This window comes from Elaeis guineensis, chromosome 13 (assembly GCF_000442705.2).
Source record: "Elaeis guineensis isolate ETL-2024a chromosome 13, EG11, whole genome shotgun sequence".
In the NCBI taxonomy this organism is placed as follows: domain Eukaryota; kingdom Viridiplantae; phylum Streptophyta; class Magnoliopsida; order Arecales; family Arecaceae; genus Elaeis; species Elaeis guineensis.
In genome coordinates, this window is record NC_026005.2 from 72,514,207 (window position 1) to 72,539,978 (window position 25,772).

Below are 25,772 nucleotides of genomic sequence, written 5' to 3' on the forward strand. Positions count from 1 at the left end.
GTTTCTGAGAAGATCTCAAAGTACATATTTTGAAAGGTTTCTTTCAACCATATATTTGTAATGTACCTTCTGATTATTTCTTTGAATGTTGTTTTGGGGTTTAATTCTTGGATGCTTCTTTTGGCACAGAAGTTACACCTTAAAAACAGGCTTCCAACCATATTGTTATAGCTATGATGGTCTAATGCTGAGAGTTGCATAATATTGTAAGCAATCATTAAGTGAAAATTTAAAAGAAAACTAGTTAATTTGACACTAATCTTCTTTTTCTTTTTAGAATGTGGTGGCTAATTTAGCATTACTATGTCAAACTATAGCTTTGTTTGATTAACAATGTGCAGTACTATTCTTCAAAATTATTTCTTAAGAAAAAAGAAGTCTAAAAGTAATTTATCATTAAATTTCATAAAAGAATGTTCTATTAAAATATAGATAAATTACTGTTATAAACATCCACATCTATATGTGACAGTCATTGTGTGTTTTTGAGTAAGAGACAAGCATGATGTTATCCAGCTACAATGTGCATTGTAGCTCAGACTGTGATAATGGCCGTGGCAGACAACCATGCTTGGAATGCTGAGGGCTTTATGTGACTTCCCTCCATCACACAGTATTGTCTCCTGTGGATTTTTAATAGGCATGCTAACTTACTCAAGGCATCCAATTATCTACATTGCTACTACTTTGGCAATAAATAGGGGCAAGACCAGAGAATAATGGGTATGTGGTATGTAGGTAGAATTTAAAAAAAAATCATTTTTAACTTTAGTGGCCCCCCATAGGGAGAAATTATTAGTTAGTCTAGATCCACCAACTTTGCAAAGGACCAGTTCAATGATGAACGAACATGCACAAACACCGACAACAAAAAAATAGAAAGAATAGGGAGCAATGCAGGCATGTTTGTGCATATTGGTTGATGGTTGAATTGATCCCCATCAGTTCAATGCTGAATCCAATCCAATTAAAAATTTTGCCCATATACAAATGAGAATAAGTCTGACCAAATTACTTGACTCAACTCTACATACATATTTTAGAAGAGTTGCTTGAGCTTATCTTAAGCTCAAGCTGAGCTTTTTAATGGCTGGACTCAGCTAAACTTTGAGTCAATCTTTAATTGAACCAAGCCTAATTTTTCTACTATTTTTTAAATCGAGCCATTGTTCAAGCTCGTTTATGCTCGAAGTAGAGCTTTATAAAAGTATTTGAGCTTGGCTAGTTAATTGTTCAACCCAATCAAATTTGAGCGAGCAAACCCTAGCCCTTCATGTGTTGAGAAATGAATAAACTTTGCTTCCCTAAGGCATCAAACTTCCTTGGAGTAATGTTAATTAAACATGTTTAAGATATGTTTCTCTTTGATCCATGCCTAACATATCCATGTTTATGCATGCAAGTGTCTATCAAGGATTGTGTGGTCAAATATTAAGTCAAGATGCTGAGTTAAAGCTATCCAGAAATTATGGAATCAAAAGAACATGCAAGCAAGTGGCATGCATGATGCCACACTACGTGGTACATGTTCCAAATCAGAGGACCTTGAGAGGCCCACAAAAGAAACAATGTGAAGCTCCTAGCAGACTGCTACAACAACCAATGGCCCTATTGCACCATTTTGGAGAAATTGCATGGACCGGGGCCAAGTGGACCGAGGCAAATCTTGGAGCATATGCACGGTGGATAACGCCCAATCAGGAAATGGTGAAATACAAAGGGTAACGTGGCGTGTTATTCACTGTGGGATTTGGCGTGGTCCATTGGACCTGGTCCAAGTAATAATCAGACCCATTCTTGAGGGCCAAGTATATCAGGAATCTTTGGCAGAGCTAATCCAAGCTTCGCTTGGGAGCCACTCTTATCATTTCTACGTGAAGTTGCTTTCTTTTATTTCTCGGTGGATGTATGGTTGCTTTCTTTCTTTTCCAGGGTGCATGTATGGTTGCTTTCTTTTACTGCTTCCAAGCATTCTAAAAGCCGACATTGGCTAGCCTGCCACTCCTCCCGAATCCTAGCTTTGGGGCGTTCACGAATTGTTATTTTCCTTTTGTTCAGCTCCATACAACTTAAAAAGACAACACCCGAGCCTCTTCACCTCACAAGTCCCATCTTTGCCATCTTCAATAAGATATTTCCCCTCCCATGAGGATAAGGAGCAAGTTTTTGGAGATCTTAGATCACCGATGATCTTCATTCTAAGATAATCTGATCTCCGATAATTTAAGATCATTATATTTAGTATACCATATTCCAGTGATTAAAGATTTTCACATATCCTGAGTAACCGATTTAGTATCTCATAAAAATCTAAGATGATTGATTATATAATACCAAAACTATCCCCATAATATATTCCATAGAAATATATTTATTAATCATATAAAATTATATTATAATAAAATATTAATAAAATATTAATATATTTATCAATATTGAGGCTAGGGCTTCGGATGGCTCAGATGGGTCAGTCTCTATGCCCATTTTGGCAAAGTATTGTCCGCTTTGACCTCTAGCATGTCAATATGCCGTCTTGGGTCCATGGCCTCTAGTATGTCGGGATGCGGTTTTGGACTACATGATTTTGTCCTATATAAAAAACACCTCCCTGGGGATATAAGCCAGAGTCTCTCTTACCTTGCAACCGATATGGGATTAAAAGCATCTTCCTCCCGCAATAATAGCCCCCCCAATCAAGAGAGACTCTGTATACGAGGGTAAAAGATGGCTCTTCTTCTAGCACCAATATTACGGTTCAGGACTCGGATGACTCGAATGGATCAGTCTTTGTGCCTGTCTTGGTGAGGTATTGTCTGTTTTAGCCTTTAGCATGTCAAGATGCCATCTTGGGCTCATGGCCTTTAGCATGTCAGAATGCCATCTTGGGCCGCATGGTTTTGTCCTATATAAAAGGCATGTTATTAAGGAAGAGAATGTCTTGATCTTATATAAGTCAGAGTCTCTCTTTACTTACAACTGATGTGGGACTAAAGGTACCATCCTTCTACAACAGTAGCCTCCAAGTCAAGAGAGATTCTGTGGGCGTGGGTGGGAGGTGACCTTTCTTCTAGCGTCAATATTATAGTCAAGAACTCGGATAACTCAGATGGATCAGTCTCTGTGCTTGTCTGAGTGAGGTATTGTCAGCTTTAGCCTCTAACATGTCAAGATGCCGTCTTGACCCATGGCCTCTAATATATCAACGTGCCATCTTGAGCTGTACGATTTTGTCATATGTAAAAGGAACCTCACTAACGGAAAGAAGGCCTCGATCCTATATAAGCCAGAATCTCCCTTAACTCATAATCAATGTGAGGTTAAAGATGCCTTCCTCCTGTAACAGTAGCCCTTCCCAATCAAGAGAGATTCTATGTGTGTGGATAGGAGCCAACCTTTCCTTGAGCGCTAATAATATTGTCCGGGGGCTTGGATGGCTCGGATGGATCGATCTCTATGCTCATCTTGGCGAGATATTGTCCGCTTTAACTTCTAGCATGTCTAGATGCCATCTTGGACCTATGGCCTCTAGCATGTCGGGATGTTGTCTTGGGCCATACAATTTTATCCTATCTAAAAGGTGCCTCATCAGAGGAGAGAAAATCTTGATTTTATATAAGCCAAAATTTTTCTTGACTTACAACCGATATAGGATTAAATGCACCTTCTTCCCGCAACAGTAGCCCCCTAGTCAAAGGAAATTCTGTGTGCATGGGTAGGAGGTGGCCCTCCCTCTAACGCCAATCTATTATCACCAGAAAGATGATCTGGCTTAAACCACTGAGTTGGAGTCAGCGAGAAATGATGCGGTGGTCTCCAAAGGGCTAGTCGAGATCTTCAGGAGGCGTACTCGCCATCTCTTGATCCTCAATCAATCGATCCCTCAAATTGGATCCTGCAAAACTATCAAAGATAGAAAAAGTCCTCACACCAGATTGAGTTCTCAATAGTGAATCCTCTGATGCCTAAATCAGTCTCCCGTGGAAGCAAACAGAAGAGGTCTAAGCTTTCAAGATCAATCTAGCAAAGGGTGGAGTCAAATATAAGGTGGAATGGAGTGTGGATGGAGAGGGGGAATATGGAGGTCCGACAGATGTCGGATGGTCTATGAGGTATTCTGCGATGAATTTAAAAGAGCTCAGAGCTTAATAGAAGAGACGAATCTAGTTCTTGTAGAGTCCATCTCCGGGAGATGGCATGCAAAACAAGTACTCACTTACTTGGAAGGTTTTAAAAAAATTAAAATTTATAGATGAAGGTGGATACCTATTGTCTAGAAAACACGTATCATTTTTTTCCCCTAGCCATAGAGGTGCACCTAGATTGTTAAGGAATAACAGCTTGCATGTCCTAAATTTGTTGAAGTTGCATAGTGGAGCGAAATTGGCAATTTGACACCTAGCGAATGGAAAACTCCCAAATTCCTTCAGCACAATCGTGGAAGTCCATGTGGCAGTGGTTTGTTGGTTATTCTAGTACCTCTTAACAAAGATATGTGTAGGGCCGCTATTGGGATGCCAGCACCATGATGGATGGAGTATTCTAAATATATCAATATTAATTATTAATATATTTTATAAAATATATTTATTAGTTCTATAAATTATTAACTTTATAAAGATACATTAATTATAATTATAGAATTAATTAGACTTATAATATATTATTTTAATACTAATATTTATTATGATTAGAATAATAAGATAAATAAAAATAATATATTAATTAATTTTATTTTATAAATATAAAGTATAATAATGTGATTAATAATATAACATATAATATAGTAATGTATAATATTGATATAATATATTAATAATATATTGATATATCTATATTTTTTTATGGAATGAGAGATTTTTATCTCCAAATCTCGGCCCAAGATCATTATCCTAAAGTGATCTTGGATACCCAATCTCAATGATGGATATCTCTGTTGGGAATAGTGTCCCAAAGCCAATCGTCAGCCTGTTGACGGTTGTGCTCCTTTTGTATTGTACATGAATTATAAATAAATAAAAATTATTTTGATATTTTTTCATCACAAATGTTTCATCTTCTAATGAACTCCTGTGTTGTGGTGAAGTCCTTAGGACTATTTAGACTCGACAAAGGAGGATTTGTCGCTTAGTCCTTAAACATGTTCGCGACCAAATGATACGTTGTTACCAAGGACGACAATGTTTATCGAGCATAGGTCGTTGTGTGCCATATGGGTTGGTTGTCCTCATAACCAAAGAGTGTGGAGACACTGGTATGGCATACAGGTGAGATGTAATGGTACATCTGCACTGAACGTGACCAACTCCGAAGCTATTTCTGCTGTCAAGATTTGCTCCGATGGAATATGGGTATAAATGTCCCTCTGACCTGAGACCGCCACGGTGACTTGCAAGCAACTCACTGTACTTAGGCACTGGACTACCTGAATTTCTAATTCAATGATGGAAAGCTGCTGGGTGTAGTCAAGTACTTGACTTGTCGGTGCGTGTGTCAAGATGGGATTGACCACTCCAGTTTAGGAGCTGTGTACAGTCGTGTTTCAATTTAGCAAAACCTTGGTCAGGGTAGTCCTAGTGAGGAGTCACAGGACTAATTGAGTTGAGCACGATTCGGATGATATCATCAGGGTTGACAGTTTAACCCTGAGTCATCCTAAACACAGGGGTCAAAAGGGATGAATTATACGGTAACCATATTCACGTAGGTTCTGAATGTTGCGATTGCGATTATTCGACCTATCCGATCGTCGGGTACCATTGCTAGATGGTCACTTCGATTAGTACAGGAATTGATTCCTGTGTTACCGGCTTAGGTTCGAACCTGCGGGGTCACACACATTAGTGGTTCCTTTCTGATCAAATGGCTGATTATGAGTCTTATGTGTCCGGGACTCTATGATTGAGAATTAGAATTCTCTGATCATGAGTTCCACACATTTTGGGTACCGGGGTCAAAATTTTGAATTTTAAATTTTGAATTTGAAATTTGAACTCTTTGATCAGGGTTTCATATCGATGGTCTCTGATGCCTGATTGCCCATCGGATTTGGACTCAATATTTATGAGAGGTTTAATTAGTAATTTGATCACTAATTAACTCAATTTGATTGAGTAATTATTTTTAGATCAAGTCCAATTGAATTGGATTCAGTTTGGATTGACCCGATTAGGTTAAATGTTGACCTAATCGCTAAGGTGGTTTAGTTCCTGATTTGATCAGGAGTTAGGTTTAGTTAATTCCTGATTTGATTAGAATTTTATTGAGCCTAATTAAGCTTAATTAAGTTGGATTTAATTTATTCTAATTGTGCTTAACCTATTTAGATTAGGTTGGCTCAATTAGGTTCAAACTACCTTGACTTTTCTCCCTGCGCCACCTCACTTCTTCTGTGCATATTTAAATTCACGAGAAGCAACTTCTCATGAATTTTCTCCATGCAGAAGCCATCCCACGCCCACCCTTGTGTGCCAAATATCTGGATAAAAATGAGTTGGTTGGCCATTCAAATTCAAAAGAAAGTTTGAATTTGAATGAGCAACTAACTAATCCATGCGCCATGGTCTTATCTTGTGCGCCCCATATTTTACACGAGAAAATATTTCTCGTGTAAACTCTCCACGCACAAATCAACTCACGCCCCTTCTCTTCTCACACACAAGTGGATAGGGATGAGTTGGTTTTGCATTTGAATTCAAATTTGATTTGAATTCAAATGTGCAACCACTTATCTTTATCCTCTCACGTAGATAAGACACGTTCGACGTTGTTTTAAAAAGAAGAGAAAGGTGGGACGTGCGTAGAAATTTTAGGAGAGAAACTTTGAGGCGTGAGAAAAGTTTGTGCGCAAGGTGAAGGTCCAAAACCTTCCGAGAGAAAAAGAAAGAAAAGAAAGAAAATTGAGCACAGGGTTTCTAGTGTGTACCCTAGGATTTCTACCTAGGGTTTGGGAAGTGAGATTGGTGTGCCACGAGTGTCGTGAGTCCACCAAATTTCAGGGAGAGATCCATCAGCCTCTCAAAAAATCGTGCAAACGATCTGGAGCATCCGAGGAGTCGGCACACATTGATCGAAGGAGTTCGATCAACATCTGCCATAAAAAGGGTGAAATCACGAACTAGTATTCGTGAGGAGCTGATCAGACGGGAGCTTCGTGTGGACGATCCACAGAGGCCAGACATTTGTGTGGCTGCGACGTGACGATCAGAGCCCCCCGATGGTGATCAGATTGCGGTGATCGACTACCCGCAAAAGGTGATGTGTTCTGAACACAGTACTGTAAAAGGTTTACTGATTCAAATTTGAATTTCAAATTTAAATGCATGCTGTTGTATCATATTTAGATCCTAGTGTAGGGTTAATTAGTATTAATTAATGAGATTAATTAATAATTCTACTGTAAAATAGTAATTTTGAAAAAAATTTAAAATTACCATTTTGCCCCTGCACTAAATTTTCGCTACAATCTCATCATTGGATTAGACATCGATTTAAAAAATAGTTAGTAATTTGAGAATACTACTACATATAATCACCATAATATAATCAAATATGGTGATCTTATCACTTCCATCTATATTATCTTTGATCTTATGATGATCATCCTATACCAAATGCTCTAGGCTTATCACCTTTTAGCAACTCAAAAGTACGTATTGTGACCAAAACCTTTGAACTTCAAAGTACATATGGGTGCATGCACTCTCTCTCTTTATATATATAAGTAATTCTTTGTGCACTGCAGGTGATGCAATAAGAGTGCACCATCCAATAATATTGAGGCACATAACGTACTTAGATGGAATAGATATTTAATACTATTCAGCTTTTTTTCCTCTAATTTTCAGTAATAAAAATATCATTCTCTCCATAGAATAAAGAAAAAAATAATATTATTACTTTTTGATGTTTTGTATGACTTTCTATGAACATATATGACGTTCTAAATGATATATATGACTTTCTATATTTTTATGACATCCTGAATAATATATATGATATTCTGAACAATATATATAACCTTTTAATGCTTGATATGACTTCTTATAAATATATATGATATTTTAAATAATATATATGACTTTCTATGAATATATGTAATATCCTAAATAATATATATAATTTTTTAATATCTTATATGACTTCTAATAAATATATATGACATCTTGAATAATGTATATGAGTTTTTAATGCTTTATATGACTTCTTGTGAATATATATGACATCTTGAATAATATATATAGCTTCTTGATGCCTTATATGATCAATAAAAAGTCATATAAGACATCAGAAAGTCATATATATTGTTCAAGATATCATATATATTCATAAAAAATCATATATATTATTTAGGATGTCATATATATTGATAGAAAGTCATATAAGGCATTAGGAAGCTATATATATTGTTCAGGATGTTATATATGTTCACAGGAAGTTATATATATTACTCAGAATGTCATAGATATTCACAAAAAGTCATATAAGATATCAGAAAGTCATATATATTGTTTAAGATATTATGTATATTTATAAAAAGTCATATGTATTATTTAAGATGTTATATATATTCATAGAAAGTTGTACAAGGCATCATGAAGCCATATATATTATTCAAAATATTACAAATATACAGGAAGTCATATATATAGTTCAGGATGTTATATATATTCATAAAAAAATCATATAAGATATTAAGAAGTAATAATGCTGTTTCTTCATTATTTTATGAAAAAATTGACAAAAAAAAAGTTTATCAACATTAAATATCTGTTCCATCATTAAGTACGCTATGTGCTTTAAGATAATTGAGTGGTACGCTCCATGCAATTTTATTGTACCACATGTGATGCACAAAGACTTTCTTTATATATATAATTAAAATAATAACTTTTCTCAATATTTTTTTGATTTTCTTTTGGAAAAGAATGATGTGATTGATAGGACAATGGTAACAACATGTGGCACAGATCTCTTATTCTTGATATGCTTCAAAGAAAAGAGCCCAGGGGAAGAGTTCTCCATGGTCGGCACTGGGCCAGTTGTCGGCCTTGCGTTGTATGTGTTTCTGGGCCTTTAGCCTGTCCGGCTTGTATTGCCCCTCATACGGGCTTAGTGTTGTATGCCTTAATAGGCCTCGGATTGTGTCTAAATCTCAGATGATGAGATTGAGTCATTAAGTCAACTATATAACATTCAGATGCAACACAAGAATCTAATCTATAATCCATTATAAAATGAGAATTTCATATTTTGAAAAGTTCTATTTAATATTTTCTTTTCCGATTCCCATGGATGTATTTATTCTAGAATGATTTAATTTTATCCAATTTATCAAAAAAAAATTATCTTTAAAGTTTTGACTATCAAATTTTTTAATCAAAATAGCCTTCAATTAATTTTAAAATATATTTATACTTTTCAAAAGATAATCTCATTCAAAAATAAATTTGTGCATGTCTTGTTTTTATTAAAATTGGTCCGGAACACTAGCTCTTCTCTTCGAGTTTTGTACCAAGCAATCAGCCTCGCACTTTTAATGCTCAACAAATAAGGAGACTACTAAAGAAATCTTGGAGGTAATATGGTCCTCTAATTGTTAATAGCGCCTTTTATAAGAGCATGTAGAAAATGATTTACTAGAGATCGTGGAATCTGGTATAAAGTAAGTGATGAATGCAATGATGCTAGTGGCCTTGAAAGATTAAAATTTTTATTCAATTTTTTAGCTTATCTTAAATCTGTTTTTGTTTTTGTTTGCTTTATTATTTATTCTTCTTTTATTTAAATATTATATTTTATATTTATATTTTTTATTTTATAGTTTTGTTTCGTAAATATGTAGGTTTATATTTAGACGTGTAATATCTTTTTCTTTAATATGCATTGCATGTGTTGACCTGTTTTTTTTTTTTTTTTTTTTCTTTTCCTTTAATAGCAAGCCCATAGGGGACATGCATCCATTTATTGGTATTTGCTAATAAAAGTTCGTTGGTAGTTGTTTGGTTTATCTTTAGCCAAATATTCTCTCATATAATAAAAAAGATCAAAAAAAAAATAAAAATTATGAACTCTTGATTCATACATAATTTATTTTATATAAAAAACAGTGTCCATTTTATTAGCATAAAAGAAATATAAATGTATAAGATTTGACGAGGAGCAGCCGTCTATTCTTTGAATTCAGTCTCTCTTGCAAGATAATGCAAGAGAGGTGAGTAATTCTATATAAAGATAAACAAAATTTTTTTTTCAGTGGTTAATTGATAACCAGTGAAAGCCATGTTTGTTCGCAAATTAGGAGTTGGTGTTCTCTTTTTTTTTTTTTTTTTTTTTTTTTTGCCCTTTTAATAAATGAGAATAGACATAACACGCAATGAAATTCCCAGACGCGCACACATAAGCATTAGTTGCAAGAATAGGATAACCAAAAAAAAAAAAAAAAAAAAAATGAGGAAGCAAAAGATTGTGTTCTAGTGCTTGATCCAGGGGTCACATCTAATTTTATATGTGAATCTTACATGTATTATTTATAAATTAGTTGAATATTAAAAATATTTAATATTAAAAGATGAAGCCGGAAACGAAAATAAATAAACTTACCAGAAACCTCGAACCGACGCCTACACTACTGAGCTAACAGTTGTCTGACTAATTTTTTAGTACAATAAAATGAAATATCCACGAACCTCATCCTTTCTCGGCAACCCTCATCCTTTTCCTACCCTTCCCTTGCCCAGTTTGTACTCCTTTCTCTCCGTTCTCTTGTCAAACGCGCAGGATGCATGGCCATTAGACACTTGAGGTGATTGGTAATGGAAAACCTCACAGCCAGCGAAATAGCCGGGTTTGGAGTCGGCGCTCTACTGCTCTGCGCCACCGTCGCGGCCCCTAGAGTGGACGCCTTCATCTCCTCCTCTCAAAGAAGGTCTCTCTCTTTCTCTAAATGGGTTCCCTTTCCATCTAATTGTACTTTGTCAACACGATTTCTTGCATCCTCGTTGTCAACAAGTGCTGGAGAGCATGAATAATTGTTTAGTTTTTTGGTCCTATTTATGCACCTGCCTATCCATTTTACTATCGGTGTTCAGGCTTGCAAGGTTGGTGGGTTGGATTGGGTTCTGGCACCATCCAATCCTGATTTATATCCGAATTGAGTTGGAAATAACCCAGACATAAAACCATAATAAACACATAAAGATTCGGTTAGTTGCGTTCTAAATATGTTGTACAAGAAAATAACAATTTTAACAATACGTTGGCATGATCACTATCACATTTTGCAATAAGGTTGATGAGCAGCTTTATTGACAAATAAAATGGATCACATACATTAAGGATGCTGTCAGTAACATATCAGCTTTGCTTTTTTTGAGTTGGTTTCTTTACAGCTTGGGTCTCAGATCCAATTCAATTCATATTTTTGATTTGTTCGAGGTTGGAAATGGATTTGTTTGATCCGCTTGTAGCCTTAGGGCATGTTTCGTCGGGGGGAATTGGACTTTGCGATGGGAATGGGAAGTTGTTTAGTTGGGGGGAGTCCCATTCCTATTTCGATTTCAAGGGGGAATAGAAATATCCCATTCTCCTAAAATCTAATCCCTATTTTCCCTGGTATTCAAATCCTATTCCGATTCTGGTCTCGAACCAAATGGTTGGATGATATGACCATTCCAATTCTCATTCCATATCGTGTTTGGCTCACGTTTGGAATCAAAATCAGAATATATTGGAATGAGAATTGGAATGACCAAATTCCCCCAAAGTGTTTGGTTCATGACTGGAATCAGAATGAAAATTTGAATCCTTAGGGGAGAGTGGGGATTGAGTTTTAGGAGGATTGGGCCATTCTCATTCCACTCCGGAATTGAAACCGGAATGGAACTCCTCTTAACCAAATGGTTGGAATGGGAGTCATCCATTCTCATTCTGATTCCAAACCCCAACTCCCCCCAACCAAACACCCCTCCAGTCCATTGTGATTGCAATTCCGATTCCGATTCTAAGTCTGGTCGCGAACCAAACATTCCCACTAGTGATGAAGAAAATACCATTTACAGTCAAATGCTTTGCCTCCACCATATTAATCACCAATATAGCCAAGTACCCTGTATATTATTTTAATAGGGATTTCATGAGCAACTGGCTTAATTTCTTTTTTTGTTTTTGTTGCTAAAAATTTCATTTTACTCATAACCATATGTGGAAGCGATACCGCATGAGTAGGCAGTAGTCATCTCAACGGTTGTTTGTTTACCTCATCTTTTCTATGTATACACTCTTCAATGCCTTTTTAATATATTTGAGCAGCCATCTACTACATAGCTTAACTAATTAGTCTATGACTATACATGCATCAATAAATAAAGTTCTTTACTTCCTCTGTTTCCTTGATTTCCTATTCTGGAGTGCTTTCTTGCAGTTCTCTGGGAATGTGCAAGAGATGTGGTGATCTTAGGATGATAGCTTGCTCGCAATGTAAGGGAGTAGGTTCCGTCAAAAAAGGAGGGCCATTTGATTTCAGCATGCTTTATGATTTTTTTGAGCCACCTGGAGATGGAAGCATGCCAAAACAGTTGATACCATGTAAGAAATGTCAATCTAAAGGGCGCATGCAATGTCCTGATTGCTCCAGGCTTCCATTAATTCATCCACAGAGTGATCCTGAAAGCTAAGGTCATCTTCTTGCTCCTCTTAGACTTATGAACATCTACGCTTACTTTCTGTTCTCTAAAAGGGATCTTCTATGCTTTTTTCAATGTATTGCTAAGCTCGAACATTTGTAGCTGAGCAACTCAATTTGTGTTATGGTAAATTATGCCTAACACAATTTTTGGAAGTGCATTTTATCTGAATGATATATTAAGTGATATATTAGATGAAAAAATGGGTTCAGGATTACTGATTATATCTTACTGTCCAAATTTTTCTCCATGTAAACAAATATCAAGTTATAAAATCTTTCATATCTAGTTATTAGTTGATTAAGGATTCTTCAGAGCAATCCTCAATCTTAAATTCTTAATTTTGACCAACAATCTTTATGAATTGGAATAAAACATAGACAATGGAGTGCTAGTTGGCAGCTTGAGAGAAGGGTTTGCGTGGTATCTTTCATGCGAAAGAATGATCAATCTTCTTTCATGCTATTGACCATTGGATCGCATCCTGCACAGATCTCAAAGCACTCCGAACTCCATTCATCTTCCTGCACAGATCTTAAAGTGGCCATTGTGTGATCCGATGGTGGACTCATGCTTAGGAAGGGGAATCATGAAAGGTACAACCCCTGTCCTTGAGAGAAATACCATGTAATGCAACTATACAGCAAATGTTTCCTTAGACTTGGGAAGAGGTGAAACATATGAAAAAGAAGATAAATTCTAACCAGAGGAACTAATCTGTATTTGAAGTCCGAGCAATTTATCAAAAAGCGAAAATTGGACCCAGTCCCCAAATAAGTCTGATAGTGCATAGTTCTAGGTCTACTATTTCCTTTGCAGTTAATATAGTCCTTGCCTATTTTCTTGAATGATGGAATAGGAGGGTCTCCTCCTTAGACTGTCCAAGCCCATCCAAAAAAAGAAATAAAAACAATGATTATAAAATAAAACAAACACAAAGAGAGAAAAAAACAGTTCCTAATTTTGTGGATTATTCTGACCTTTAATTACTTTGATCCATCCATTGGTTTCTTATATGTGAAGGTAGATGTAGTATATTAATGGGTTTCATGTACACTGGACATACAAACAGCAGCTCACAAACAAAAGCAAATGTATGAATACAAGACAAGGTTAGTCATTTGGCTACAAGAGGGAGATTATGACTTATGAGTTCATCCAAATACTTCTAAGTTATCAAATTGATGAATGATTAAGAATATGTTGTTTCATTTACATTGAGCTATTCGAAACAGACCATAAAATATTACATGATCCTTTTTTGTTTAATGCTGATCTATAAAAAAAAAAAATCTCTCTTGTTTCCTGTATTTTATCATTTGTTTACCGGTTTTTGATTTTAATTATATAATGTAATCAGGAATGTCCCTATGTTATTTCTGAGCAATTTTTACTAGCATTCAGCCACAAAAGAGTGATGCTGTAGCAAAATCCTTACCATTGTCATGAGCAAGATATCTTATATAGGTAATAACCAAAAGAAAATGCAGTCTTTTCCTGAGAGAAAGTTGCATTGCAGGAGGCAGATAGAGAGAATAGGAGATTACTGACATTTTTTTACTAAGATTTCTAGGGAAAATGCAAGAGAAATAGCCTTCTTTCAATGCGGTTAGTGTAAGTCATGTAAAAGAAAGAAATTGCAAGATGAAGTTATGATTCATTGGGAAACTTTTGCATGCAGAAGGCTCTGCTTAGAAACTACATAGTACGTACTTTGCTTTCTTTTTCACTGTTAAGGGTCTGACATGCAATATTTATGTGGTGTCTTTCTAAAGTGCATCCCAATTCCATGTATGGTCTTGTAATTTCATTTTGAGGAAAATGATGAAGTGAGGCGCTCTACTGCTTTCATTGAGGAAAGGAAAGATAGGACCAGTAGCCTAAAAGAATTCCCAAGAAAAGCAAAAATGGGAGAAGAAGATTAGAAAAAAGAGTAAGGAAATGAAGAACAAAGGAGAAAGAGAAGAAGGGCATAGGAGAATTAAAAACATAAAAGAGCCCCTACCAAGGCACACAACTAAGTTTTCTAGTATAAGAAAGTAGGTCTGATCTGCTGAAGAATTGTGATTGGCAAACCTTGTCCGGTTGGTGGCAAGTAACTGACTTGCTTCAATCATCTGCAAACCTTTCTCCTTAGTTCCACTGGAAGTTTCATTGTTTCACTCTCACCAAATCTGCCAGCAGATGATAATGGCCACAATATTTCCCTCCTGTTCCATGTTTTGCCTTTTGCTACTGATTTCTCTTTTCCTACTAGATGTCCATAAATCCTTCACAGTCTAAGGAAGTTCCCCTTTCCTAAAACCCTTGCCTATCTATTTCTGGTAACTCAAGTAAATCTGCAATGAAGATTAAGATGATACACCATTTCGTCATGCAGATTTCAAAGAACAGAAGTTTGATGCTGTTGAACTCCTCATTCTATGATTTTGTGCTGTGAGAATCGGATGATGAGCTGCTAACAGTTGACAAATTTGACCTTGTCTAGAATGGAGCATTTCCACATAGGTTTTGCTTATGCTGAACTCATACGTCCATTTTGAAATATCTGTATAAACTCCTTACTGAAGAGCTTCAGAGCTAACCCATCTCCAAAGTGGGTGATCAGCAATGGAGTTAGGAAAGTATCTTTGTATCTTTTTGAAGAGAGATAGGTAGTCGCCTTTGAAAGTATTATGGTGTAAAAAAAAGGACATCATTAGTCCCACATTGGTTGGAGTCAAAGAGGAATCTAGCTTATATAAAAGGAGACCGTCCTTCTCACGTGAGACGCCTTTTAAGGAGCAAAACTGTGAGGCCCAAAACGGCCCATACAGCCTCTGGACTATGGGTCGTAGGTCAAAACGGACAATACCTCACGTGCCGAGCCATGAGCTCTTGACTTCTAAAAAGAAAGGGCATCATTAGTCCCACATTGGTTGGAGTCAAAGGTTAATCTAGTTTATATAGGAAGAGACCATCCTTCCCACGTGAGGCGTCTTTTAAGGGACAAAACTGTGAGGTTCAAAAAATGGCCCATATAGCTCCCGGATTATGAGTAGGCTAAAGCAGACAATACCTCATGTGTTGAGCCATGAGCCCTTGACTACAACATTAGTGCATGGACTGTTGGGCTCCTTTCGCCTAAAACACTACTCTGTGGGAGTATACAGACACAATCTGTAGAATACACATATTCTTCCTTAACTGAGGGGGCTATGTTGTGGTGTAGAAGAAGGAGCATCATTAGTTTCACATTGGTTGGAGTCAAGGAGAAATCTAGCTGGTATAGGAAGGGACCATCCTTTCCACGTGAGGCATCTTTAAAAAGACAAAACAGTGAGGGCCTGTGCGATAGCGCTAGAGGCCAAAGCAGACAATACCTCACGCATGCGGGTGTGGAGTTAACCCAACCATCCGAGCTATTCGACCCCTTGACCTTTGATTGCAACATTAGCGCTAGGAAGGCATCACCCTCGATGCACTGTGGGGCTCCTTTCGTCTAAAACACCACTCTATGAGAGTACATAGACACGGTCTGTAGAGTACACAGATTTTCTCTTGACTAGGAGGATTATGTTGTGGTATAGAAGAAAGGGCTTCATTAGTCCCACATTAGTTGGAGTCAAGAGGGAATCTAGCTTATATAGGAGGAGACCATCCTTCCTACGTGAGGCAGCTTTTAAGAGGCAAAACCGTGAGTCCCAAAATGGCCCATACAGTCTCCGGGTTATCGGCCGTAAGTTAAAGCGGACAATATTTCACATGCCGAGCCATGAGCCTTTGACTGCAACATAAAGAATTAGTAATGAAATCTTTGAAATTAGTAGCCAGTCTGCATTGACCAGTATTCCATTCCATCTGATTTATAAAATATTGTCTTCATTGGCTTCTACAACCAACTAGTCTAGGAAGTGTTTCAGAAAGGGTAGAGACTTCAATCCGCACATCCTTCCAAAACCTGAATTTCTTACCATCAGCTAATTGAAATTAGAGGCTGCACAAGAAAGGTTGCTTTGATTCTATCATCCTTTTCTGAAAAGGTGAAGCAACATTGCTCAAACCTCTAACAGGTCTCCTTCTATGAAAATTCCAGTTAACCAACTTGCAGGAAAGATCCGAATCTGAAGACAGAAATCTCCACCACCACTAACTCAACAAAGCAAGATTGAAATCCTTGAGATCAAAATGACCCCTGAACTACCTTGTTTCTTGCTTCTGCACATAGATTTCCAATTTATAAGATACTGGCCACTGCAAGCATTGTCTTTTTCCTTTCTATAGATTGTTTCCACACATTGTTTTTCAACTTCTCAAGAATATGCATAATATCCATACTTGCTCTGCTCCTCAAATTTCTGAGGACTTCAGGTGGTTTATGTTATTTTCTTAACTAGGATTGGATTAGATACAGGAAACAAATATCTTTATAGTGATGAAGGTGAGGACATCAACTGTCATGGTTGGCAACTCTAGCTCTAAAGATTTGGAAGACCACGGTAATTATCTATAACAAGGTTGAATTGCAGAATTTTGAGGATATTACACATGCTAAATTGTTTCAGCATGTAGGAAAAGATTTGATGAATGAACTGAGAGGAGTTTTTTTCCCCTGCAAAGCACATTTTATAGGAGTTTTATCAGGTAAAAGATGGAGTTCTCTTAATAGCAGGCCTTTAGCTGTGCATCTTGCCCATCATGCTGGTAAAGGACCCTAGAAAATTGGTGTATTTTGGATATTAGTTGGGCTGTAAGATCGATTCAGAGAGGAGACATCAGAGGATGGATGGTAAGCGGCTGCAATTCGTGAATCAGCAAAGCACATATAAACAGAGAGCAAAAGAAATCTTTGTAACCATGTTTTACCTGATAGATTTTTTTCTTTCTTTCTTTTTTCTTAATGCGTGAGTTTACAGTTGAATATTACTTTTGTTGACTCAAAAATGTGAAATTGCATGAGTAAACTGACATTGCAGTTTTGCACACAACATGATGAGAATGTAGCCAATTTGTTCCGGGTACATTAGATCTTTTATTTTTTTTTATTAGTCTTAGCGAGAGAAAAAATGTGCTAATTATGGAAATTAATGATTAAAATGAGAGAAAGAAACTAATAATTAACTAACAATAAGTAACAGTAAACATATGATCATTATATAACCTTAATATGACGTATTTAATGCAGATGTTTATGGAACACCATTTAATCTCATTTGTTCAATTTAATCACTAATTTTAAAAAGCAGTTGTTTCGTTAGTGAAAAGAATGACACAATATTATCAGACCAATATTTGTGACACTGTTTCAGCACAATCATCTCCAAGCCAGTGCACGTCTCTGGAAATTAACTAAATTTTCAAATATTTCTGCTGCTTAATTAGCTTAGTTTAACCCTGTCCTGTAAAAAAATGAAGATTTGGTTTCCTATGTACCAGAAGATTTGCTTCTAGTGGATCTAGCTGATGCTAAACCACTTCGGTAATTTTGTATGACTTGTTCTGATGTTTTTGGATATTCTTAGAACTGCTGTGAAATATGTATGCCTCAATGATGAAACCTCATGAGGCCACGATGTACCCTTCAGCTAATGCCCTAATATTTTTTGATGTTTCATGGAACGAAGGTCTAAGATATTCATTAGAGCATGCAATAAACACATTCATAAGAACACAATCCATTGATTTTAATCTTCTGGGAAAGCTATACTTCAAGTCAGATTAGTTGGTTAGTCAACTAAAAATCATTGGGTCCTGCAAGTGTATGCCAAGACTTGTCTTCCAAAACTGGGAGATAGTTTTCTAATATCCATCAATAGACTGCGCATGCCTGAGACATATTACTTATGTATTCATCTAAAAAGAGAGCCTTATCTTTATGTTTAAGCTCATATACTTCATAGTGGAGTTTTGCTATAATCTATGACAGGAGGGTGACTTTAGGGTTGTTGTAGGCTTCTTTGAATTATGATAGTGGATCTTCTTTGTTTATTGAAACCATGTGATCAATCGTTCATCCCTGGTGCACTCTTCGGAGCGGGTCAAGCAATCAACCCCTTTGCTGCAGTGTAATCTTGGGGATACTGCTTTAGTATTTATAATTGCATTACCACTGTATTGTACTCGGGTGCAAAATATTAAACTTCCAAAATTCTAGGGATGCATGTCATCGTGATAAAAACGTGCTTCTTAAATAATTATTTTAAAAGAATGGAATGAGATTTTTGTTTGCTTTGTTATATTGTCGCAATTAATCAAGTTCTATGGATGTTCTAATCTTGTAAGCAGGAGAAAACTTGTGCTTGTATATCTATCTATCTATCCAACTATTTTTCTTTATATTATTTGTTTATTATTTGTTATAAGGCACACATTTGAACTGTGATTTGAGATTGCTGATAGCCTGCTGGTTCATGTTACAGTTCATGGCATGTCACATTAGGAAATGGATTTGCTCAGTTGTGTGTCAGCATCTAAATCTACCCTTCCTGGAAGGAAGGCAGCAAACTTGAGGGAGAGTGAAACATAGACAAGGGTCAAATTGGGAGATTGGGATCAGAAGTCAAGCTTTTGGTAATACTGCAATCCTGTTATGGTGGCTACCATCATCAGTGATCATTATAATGGTTACAGTGGTTGTTCTTTTCTCAGGCGTCTGCGAATGTTATTATTTAGAAAAAGAATAATTTACAGCAGTCATTATTGTCGATATTGTAAAAAGTAACGATCGGTGATAGAAAAATGTGTTATCTGCTTCGCTCACCGTTCACCAACTAAGAGAATATTTTTACTAGCTGCAACAGTTTAGGATCTGATCAGATGTTTCTCGATGACAAAATCGATTAATGAATAATACTTGTATAGCAACCACAGCGTCCAAACTTCCTCCAAATATGCTTTGCGATTAGAAATATTTTATCATTTATCTAAAAAAATAATTATGGAGAAAAATAATATTTATTACATTTGATAGATGAAAAAATTATTTTAAAAAATAATATTAAAAAAATTTATTATATTTGATGGTCAAATTTATAAGTATCTCCATCAATATAAAATAATTTTATTAATATCTATTATATTTTTAAATAGTTTTTATATGATGGCTATAATCACATAGTCCGTTGTATGATATCATGTACATTTTAATTTTTTTACAAAAATTTTTTATTGAATGAATTGAGGAAAACATCAAAATAAATTTAATTATTATATATTTATTTTATTAAAAATATTTTTATCAAATGTAGATTACCATCGTTTGAAAGTTTATCAAATATCAATTTTTTTTTGATATTTTTTTTTAACCTTCTCTCTCTAAAAAATAAATATGGGGTTCATCAATTTGTTTATCATATCTCTTTATTTTTTACATCAAATATGATAATTTGATATGAAATTTATTTTTTTATATTAAATTAATTTTAAGCAATCAGACCATTTCATGGCATCTTAATCTCTTTTTTTCAGAGCATTTTCCTTGATAGCTACAAGATGGCCGGCAAGCTGTCATGCTTTATATCAGGCTATGAAATTCTAATGTTTATCAATCATTATATTTGCTTTGTGTTGAAAGGTCATGTCCGTTGTCCTCATCTTGATGCCGTGTGCTTGTGAATGATGCTGTAATCTGTTCTTATCTTCTGGACTCACTGGAGCTGATTCCGGTTGGCAGCCAATAGGGAAGCATGAGTTCTTTTGGCCCATTCTGATGCCCCCTTTGAAAGCAGCTGCAGCCTTTATCTTGATGGAGAACCTGTCCATTTGGTTGGACAGCATGAATCCTGTTGGATAGCCAGGTTGGTTTGCATACATTGTTTGGAGTGTCCAATGCCGATGGTAAATCAAGCTACATTGTGAATCTATAATTAATATAGACGGAATGAGAATAGGAATTGCTTGCACCGACATTGCTAGTGAGTAGACCCACTTTTTTTTCAGCCTTTATGTCCCCTTTTCAATGACTAGTAGATGATATAGACTAAAGATATATATGCGATGCCTTGATTCATTTTTGACAAAGCCAAGTACATATTCCATTGCCTCCCTTGCTTTTGTGCCTAATTTCTCGATCCCAAATTCCACATGCTAAGCCTTCATGCTTCAATATGCAAGAGGGTCTTCCCTTTTATTTTGATGGAACATGAAGTAAGGTACCTCCCCCACTTAAATTTATTAAATTAGAAGTGGCTACATGTACAAAAAGAAGTTAGATCTGATGAGGTACGAAAGGGAGAGAAGAAAATTAAGATGAAGCTAAAGAGAAGACACAAGTTCAAATTTGATGGTGCCTTCTATTCATTTTCTCCGGCCCCAAGTGATTCCAAAGATGAAAAAGTGAAGGATCCTTTCAAAGATTGAAATTTCTTCGGCCCCAAAGGACTCCAAAGATGAAAAAGTGAAGGATCCTTTCGAAGATTGAAAAAATACATGCTTGCCGATGAAAAAAGATTCTTTTGTTTCGCTTAAGTCAAATATATCAAAATATTTACATCAACAACCGGTCCCATGCCCTTCTTATTCATAAAAATCTATAGAGAATGAAGACTAGACGGTCATCCTCCAACGTTGAGACAAGCATTATAATATCCAAAAGGATATTCATAGACAATCTCATTAAACTTTGAAACATACTGAAAACCCTTGAAGTTTAGTTTTTCCATATCAATTGTAGTGGATGAAGAAAAAAGAAAAAAAAAATGAGAGTTCGAGGATGGTATACAATGATCAACACTATTAAACCCCCATTTTATTTTTTTTTCAAAAATTTCCCAGCATTCAAATATATAATGGAGTTTACATGAGAAGACGGGATGAGTTATGCCGAAAGGTGCAATTTAATCCTCCATCTAGAAAAAAATAAGCCACCATCCCTATTAGGTATTCTAATTAACTTTTATATTTTGAAATGAATAATTAAGTTTCAATTCATAATCTAAAACTTGTAGGACTCGTTTGGTTCACGAAAAGTACTTTCTTTTCAGAAAATAACTTTCCAGGAACTAACTTCCTGCGAATAGAATTTTGATATGTTTAGTTGATTATGAAAAAGTGATTAATTACAGAATAACTTACATTTGATTGAGCACCTATTTTTCTAAAAAATTATATAAAATACTTATATATTATACTCTTGGTAGATATATGACCATACCTTTTTGTTTCTAAATTTTATATAAATATAAATATTATATTTATATTAATATAAAATATAATATTAATATGTTATAATATAAGTTAGACCATAATAATTTATTATGTTAATATAATACTGATATATATTAATATTATATGAATATTTTAATATAATAAATTTATTAATATAGATATAAATATAATATTATATTAATATCAATATTAATATATTAATATAAGTATTATATTAATATTAATAAAAAATACTATATTGATGCAAATATTATAATAATATTAAATATAATAAATATTATAATATTAATATTATATTCATATAAATATTAGGATAATATTAATATAATATTATACACTATTCAGTATTTCATCATAACCATTCATTGATATTTTACAAAATCTTAACCGTACATCTTAAAAAGATATTTAAAAAAAGAAAGGTACTACCACTTTTCAATCTGTGAGAAGTGCTAAAACCCATCTCTCCTATGGGTTTTCATTTTTTATGAAATGTGGAAAGTTACTTCCCATAGAAAGAACTTTTTTTACTCTCTCTCTTCTTAAAACTTCAATCAAATAAGAGGTCTTCTCTTCACTTCCCAAAAACTGTCTCTTCCCCCCTCCACTTTTCATCAACCAAATGATTCTTGCATAGACTCTTAAAGCACCAAATGCAGTCGCTATTGTAAATGTTGGGGGGTTGAAATTAAATCCGTTATGCCCTGAACCCAGCATCCAGGTCAACCATGCGACACGGCCACATAAATTCTAAAATGAAGTCTTAAAGATCATGCAAGGCCTATATGATCATTCTGTTGCTCGAACTTCCGGTCATATCCATTCGAAACTATATATTCTATAACTTTGAAAAAGAAAAGAAGGATTGTGATCTTTACAGTCCAGTAAGAATCTCCCGCACTTACATCAGTATGAATATAAAATATATTTTAATAAATATATATAACTGATAGAAAAATAATAAAATTCATGTATTATCCATTTGAAAGTTTAATAACATCATCATGATTATGTTCAACATGTCATATGTTACTTATTAGCAATTCTATTCAGTAGTCTTTTAGAGAAATTACTTATCATTAACTAGTTAACACAGTTTCAATCCAAATAACATTATTATTTTGGCATTGGACTAGACCCATCCATGCTCTAATTCATGATAGGCTAATCATACACTACATTTCAACCCATAATCGACAACCACATCTCAGTCCGTGGCTAACATCATAAGTATCATGTTTCATATATGCTGACTAGTCCAGATATCTTTTAATTAAATATGGTTCATCATTTTGATTTAATTTCGTACTAGACTAGTCACAACTATGCTCCAATGCATGGTAAGCCAAACATCTCAGTCCGCGGCTGGTATGCCATGTTGGTGCGAGATTCCATAAGACACTGGGATGCGATGCTGGAGAGAATGGCGAGATAGGGTCTCTCGATATGTGACCAGCAAAAAATTCCTAGTCAGAGGTTGCTTCAATGGGGACTCTCCGATACTCAAGTCAGAATTCTCATTCAACAGATGGAGGAGTATGAGAGGTAAAGTAATGGTATATCTTTTTTAAGATCTCCTTTGGGCCTCTTTTTATGGATGGAGATGGCTGTTTTAGTTGGTAGGTTGATTAGCACGATCCCATTCGATTAGGGCACAATTATAGTGGCGAAATTACCACTCGAGATTCTTAGGATATGGCAATTGTGGTTGCCTTATCAGTTTCACGATAGTTGTCATCTAGCTAGCATTGAATTTTGGATTGGCATGCCAACTGGTGTCAATGAGCCGATGACTGATCGGTTGGATATGATTGACTGACGACCATCTCCCAATCGAACTGAGCTAGCCATTAGGGTGTGCTGTCGATTTATCAGCCTAGCCTATAGGAGTCGGTTGTTGAGGAGATATCAACGGTCATGTGTGAGAGTTATCAAGTGATAGTCAGTGAGTCTTCATCAGCTCAACGAATGTCGAAAAGTAGTCATCGACAGGGTGATAATGATTACAGCCGACTAGGTGTCGGCAAGGTCTTAGCAGGCAGGCTTGTCAGGTTTGGATATCTTGGCCTTGGGCTTCGTCATATCATCCGTCTATACAAAATTTTTTCTAACATGCCACATTTCACACATGGCTGATTAATCTACATGCTTTTTTTTTCTAAGCTTTATGTATGTCTTTCTAGCATTAGACTAATTAAAACTATGCTCCAGCCCGTGGTCGGCCAAACACAATACTGCATCCCAGCCTGAAGCTAACCCAACACACACACCACATTCTTGCATAGCCAAATAGTCTAAACACCGTCCATGCCCCATCCATATTCTTAAAATTATAATTTAATTTTTAGCATTAGATTGGTTACAATCATGCTTCAATCCATCGCAGGCTAAAATAATACTGCACTCTAGATCGAGACTAACCCAACATATATACCACATTTCTTGCATGACCGGCTAATCTAGATGCCCCCCACCCCATCAATTATATTAAATCATATTTTTCTTACTTAGCAATCATTAAGTACCAATTAATCATAATTCAAGCAATATTAATTCAAAAACATGTAATACACATATCGATAGATATAAAGTATACATCAATCATATAGCTTTAATTTTTTATAAAGATGTAGATGATCATGTTAAAGAATCCTTACCTCCATCAGTGATTGACTTAAATATGATAATTGATGAACTCCTCGATCTATGAACTCAAAGCAAAGTATTCGACTCAAACACCATCTTGTCTCGGTACTTGCTCATCTATAAAGCCAATTTTTACTATCAAAATGATTGTAACATTGAAGATTTTTGATGAAAAATTATAAAAAAAATTGTATAGGTGGTTGCATGATGCTAGCTCAGGACCCTGGAACTCACAACCTAGTCTAAGGCACCTTCTATTATTGATTCAAACCTATCATGTACCTAGACTCTCTGTTGGCCCATAAAATCTTTAGAGAAAGAAATCCATGAAGAATAGAGAGAAAATTTTAGAGAGAAAAAATAGAGAGAGAAAGTAGAGAGTAGAGAGAGGAGAGAGGGATAAGAGAAAAACTCCCTCTTTTTTTTTCTTTTTCTTTTTTTTTTCTTTTCTTCTCTCTTTATTTTCTTTTCTTTTTTTTTCCTTCTCTCTCTCTCATTTTTTTTCTTCTTCGTTGAAACAAGCTAGGGAAAGGGGTTCTAAATCAACCCACCTCCCATGGTGGTAGCCTTCTCCAGCAGTGCCTTAGGCGGTTGCGGTCGGACATGACTCCGGCCCTTGGTGACCAAGACAAGGTCGTAACCCAGTGACAGAAGCCAATCTAGCAGAAAAAAATTAAAGAAAGAAAATAAAAATAGGGGATGGTCCCTATGAAATCCGATGGCTGATGGCTCAATTCGGCCATTAAAAATTTTGTGGGGTTAGAAAAAGAAAAGAGGAAAGAGGCGAGTGAATACCTTAAATCCAGTGACAAATTAGTGCTAGCTCACCAAAAATACTTGCCAGAAGAATCCAATAAACCCCCATAATTCTATTGATGATTGACTAAGAATTTAGGCAGCATATTGGGGAAGAGAACAAGGTGATTTATAGATGGAAGTGTAGAAATTTGATCCACTTTAAGACTCCCTTTTCTTGATTTTTTTTGCTTTAAGATTCCTGCATGAAAATATTTGAGAGAAAGAAAATTATATAAACTTCACCTTATTCATCAGGATGAGTCTGCTGTGTTTAAATAGAGGGATAGGTGATATAAATCTGGCTACAAATGATTATATAAGATTATACAAAATTATAGATGATGATACAAGATTCTACTATCAATACAAGATTATACAGAATCATAAATATCCTACTATGAAGATTTGAATCATAGATGATTACGTAAGATTCCAGAATCATAAATATCCTACTATGAAGATTTAGCTCTATTACCCCTCCACAAGCATAATGGGGACTCAAGC

General features: G+C 35.4%; 1 long non-coding RNA gene across 3 annotated transcripts; it reads left to right on the top strand.

Annotated features, from left to right (window-relative positions):
• Window positions 1-10,674: 10,674 nt before the first annotated feature.
• LOC105056070 (uncharacterized) lies at window positions 10,675-19,468 on the top strand. Of its 3 annotated transcripts, XR_012136347.1 has the most exons (4): window positions 10,675-10,924; window positions 12,419-12,672; window positions 13,173-13,276; window positions 19,079-19,468. It is a non-coding gene; the product is annotated as an uncharacterized lncRNA (long non-coding RNA). The 3 variants fall into 3 exon arrangements; XR_002165911.3 differs by lacking the exon at window positions 13,173-13,276 and having other exon boundaries at window positions 10,676-10,924; window positions 19,099-19,468; XR_833790.3 differs by lacking the exon at window positions 13,173-13,276 and having other exon boundaries at window positions 10,681-10,924.
• The last annotated feature ends 6,304 nt before the right edge of the window (window positions 19,469-25,772 follow it).